Genomic DNA, 4,501 nt, shown 5'->3' on the forward strand with positions numbered 1-4,501 from the left:
CAATACCATAACCCATTTTAAAAAACATTTAACAGTCTAATGACAGTGGGGAAGAAATTGTTGTGGAATCTGCTGGATCTGCATCCAATGCTTCAAAGCCTCTTCCCAAAGGGCAGCAGGGAGAACAGTCCATGGTGGGGATGTGAGGGGTCATTGATGATGTTACGGTCTTGGGACACGCAGCGCTGGGATGAAATGTCTTTAATGGAGGGAAGAAGAGCCCCAATGATCTTCTCTGCTTTTCTCACCACTCTCCTCACTTTCCTCCAGTCTGAGGAGCTGCAGCCTCCACACCACACAGTGAGACAGCTGGTCAGATTGCTCTCTATGGTGCTTCTGTAGAAGGTGGTTTTCCAGAGTAGTATTACCAGGAAAGATGGCAAACGCATCTGTTTTGCTATATAAATAAAGATCTCGATTCAAGGCTGCAGTCGAAATTATTTTGGAGATATATGATCAACCACATATGCGTAATAAAATGATTTAAGAAAGCATCATGAGCCATATAAAGTAAAATTTTCCACCTTTGGGACAAAAAAGACTTAGGAGGTCATGTATTTCACGCAAGAAAAAAGTTACTTTAAACAGTTACAAAAATCTTGAAGTGAATTAAAATGAATAATGATACGTTTTTTTCTGTTTTGCAAAATTGTACCACATTTTAGCACATATTGAATAGATTTTCCTTTAAAGAATAATTTAAAATGGAATACTATTTTTAAAAAAATTCTCTACTTATCTGAAATGGAAAAAAAGCGTATTGCTGATTATACGTTTAAAGGATATATCACTAATTTATTGATAATTGCAAAGACCCATTGCATTCTATTGTAAATTAACAATTTATCTTTATAAATGGATACTTATGTAGGCTTGGTAAAATTTAATTTTAAATATTTTAATCATATGATATTCATGGTAAAGATTTTTACTTAGTTATTCCTAAAATGTGTGTATTTTAAATTTTTAAACCCCCCATTTAGATTCTTATTGATAACATAGAAATACTTTTGTGTAATATTTAATCTTGTCCATAGCTGTCTGAAACCAGCCCTTGATTGAAACGGCTAACAAAATAATACTCAAAATGTAAAATAACAAATATATATATAACCAAAGTTTGAATAAAAGTTTTTTTAGCCTAATTAGATTTCTCACATTTAGTTATTTATTCCCTTTCATGTTTTTGTGTTTGTATCAGCTCGTAATAAATTAGTTAGCTAAATATTTAAGAAATGTTTATACTAAAAAAAATTATTTAAGGTATGTATTTTTTAATTATATTTAATTAATTGCACAAAAACATACTTTCTTGCCTCATTATTGTATTTAAATAGTGGCGGTCCACAATAAGGATATGCATTCTTGGAGACAATATTAAAAACACAACAACCACAAGATGACGCCAAAGGATCTATTGTATCCAAAATCCAGTTAACCTTAACCTAATGCAACTAAAGAACAAATATGCACAGTTTTCAGTTGCTTTTTGTGTTTACTGTTTGGCATCTTGCTCCAGTGTCTTACTAGTTAACCTTTAACATATTTTTCTATTATCAACGCTGATTAAACATGTTGCCGCTGACAGAGTCTAAGTTAAATCTTTGAGCTACAACTACATGAGGAAGACTTTACCAGATTACTACCTTTTCAGATAAGCTAGCCCTGGGTATATCATTTCTTTTATGTTATTCCCAACTTTAAAAGACAAAAGTGTAACTTTAAAAATCTCTTTGATTAGAGTACAAAGCAGAGCTGAAGGGTAATCAGTAGCTTCTTAAATTTGCAGACATCTCTTTTTATATTCTAATATCAGCATTATCATTTAATGAAATATAGTTAGATGTATTTCTTTTATCATTTGTACCAGAAAAGGGCAATATAGCAAAGCTTAAGTGATCCACATTAGTTGGGGAAAGACAAAGGCCCTGGCATTCTAGCTGGACGGCCTACAAGTTAACCAGTTCCTCGCTGGCTGTGTATCTTGGCCCTTATTTTGACAGGCGCTATCACTGAGAAAGAGGAGATAAGTTGTCTTAGGGATCGCCATGGCGCCGGTGTGTCGCTCTTTTGGCCTGTTCAGACTTTTGTCGACCTCCCATCTGCCCCCCCACCCCTTCTCCTTGCCCTACTCAGAGCAAAGGATTGTGGGGAGGGAGGTGGCTTTAGAAGCAGGGTTTGTGTTGGCAGGGACCCTGTGGCTCTAGGTATTATTGTCCCATAACAAGAACCACTGTGTGACCTGAACATTTTCCACCTTAAAAATTGGTTTTCTACCTTATTGCATTTATATAAATCTTTTCCTTGAACTCGGTTTCATTAACTGTACATTTTACCTACGTCTATTCAGAAGGCAGAAATAAAAGAGACACCACGCTGAGGCAGAGATGGACACACTCACATAATTTTAGCCCTTAAAAAGCCTCATGTGAGTCATGTAGTTTAGGATGTGCACATCAAACAGACCTTTGTTATCTGTAAAGAATGTATGTATTTAGTCCACTTGAAATAAAGGGAAAACGCTGATCACCATCAGCTATACTGGGTCCATGGTTGCACAGTAAAGATGCCCAGCACCAAAGTTTGTATGAAGTATGTTTTAGTTAGTATGTTTAGTAGTAGTATGTGTTGGGGTCTTATAGCGTATTAACATATATTTACCTACTTCCATATATCTTTTATTCATATTGAATAACAACATTTTGTGGAAAGCTGGGATTAGTTTACTACCAGACCTGTAGAATAAAGGAGTCAACTGGTGTCAGGATCCTTCTGACATCATGTGGTACACCAGAAAATTTGACATAAGTTAATACCGTACATTAAAAGTTTAAGATAACTGGATTTTTAAAAGTATGCGTTTTGTTAATAAAAATACAACTGACTTTGAAAAAAAAAACACAAAAAAACATAGTACCTGGAGCAAAACACTGAGGTAACAGTACAATTTTCCTTACTAGAAAATCCTCATCACTTTGAGACATGCAACAATTAAAAAACAAACAAACAAACAAAAAAAAACAAAAAAAAAAAAAAAACAAGAGTAAAACAAAAAGTTTTGCAGTCGCCATGTCAAATTCTGGACCTAAATCTGATTAAGATACCATGGCAGGGCTTGAAGTAGGCTTTCCAAAATCCAAAAAACTAACTATCCAATGTTGCTAAAAAAAAATTACTGTAAATAAAGGTGGGCTAAAACTCCTATAAATCGATATAATCTAGGAGAAAGATTCCTGGGAGAATGCTCAATGGAAGTTGTTGCTAAGTGTTGCAGAGTTAATTATTAAATCCAGACAATTATTATTTTCAGTGTTCACTGCTTAGGATTAAGAGCAGGCCGTATTTGAGAAAGTTACTTTTCTAAAGCAATCCATTTTTATCGAACTTCTGCTAGTTTTTCATCAGTGCTAATGCTGGAGTCAAACTTGCAGGTAAGTTGACCTGCTCAGGAAGTTCTATTAACACACATCTTAGCTCAGGTTTAAAGGAAAAAGGTTTACATGCCCCTTTATAATACAGTTGAATTGTCCATTTGTATGCCTTGATCACAAACCATCTCTAGTATGAGCGGATTTTTTTAACGCTTGGTGAAGATTCAGATTCATGAGATGGTAACTTAAAAAAGTGAAAATTGTTGATCAAAATCTATCCCAAAAAAATACGTTTTACACTAGTTTTATAGATTCAATTTATTCCAACAGTTTGATTTGTAAAATAATGTAAAAATGTTCAACATTTTGCTTGAGTCTGGATCCATGTTTGGATATTCTCCCAACAATATAGACTAAAGACTTTGTTTTGCTAACTTGGTGCAACAGAAGATGATATCTTGTCTCTATCTGTTTAAACTGACACAGAGGTCTGACCCAGCTCGGTCCTTGGATTGATCTAAAATCATTTTGCTCAGACGTCAAAAAGCTCCAGCTTAGACTACAAGCACTGATAACTTCAAGTACACAGTGGCAACAAGGAGGAGAGAGACCTAAACACTGAAAAAGGAGATGTCACACAAATGATAATTGATAGAGATTATGGAGTCATAATTCATTTATAATAAGCCTAAACATGCTAGATATGTGCCGCTTTATTATGGGGAGAGTTGTTGTGTTTTGTCAGAACATTTACTGTCAAATGAGTGATGTTGATGTAGTATACCAATTAGGGCAAGTAACCATTAAAACAGAGTTAATCATGGAGATAAACAACAGAGTACTGATTATCCCACTTACAACACAGATTTAACACAAATAAACTCTACTGCAGCTGAGATAACAGAAGCTCAAAATGAGCTGTCTGTGTTTGTGTCATGAAGATTTTTTTTATGATCCCGATTTTCTCCACGGCAACTTATTCATGTTTAATTTGGAAATTACATCATATTTTATAATAAGTAAATATAAAAGTGAGCTATAGTGAATTGGTTTAGTGGGTAAAAACGGCAGATATGCCAAACATGCCCAAATTTAAATTTACTGTGCCAAGAGAATTGTTCATATAATTA

Source organism: Cyprinodon variegatus, unplaced genomic scaffold (assembly GCF_000732505.1).
Source record: "Cyprinodon variegatus isolate N-32 unplaced genomic scaffold, C_variegatus-1.0 Scaffold4, whole genome shotgun sequence".
In the NCBI taxonomy this organism is placed as follows: domain Eukaryota; kingdom Metazoa; phylum Chordata; class Actinopteri; order Cyprinodontiformes; family Cyprinodontidae; genus Cyprinodon; species Cyprinodon variegatus.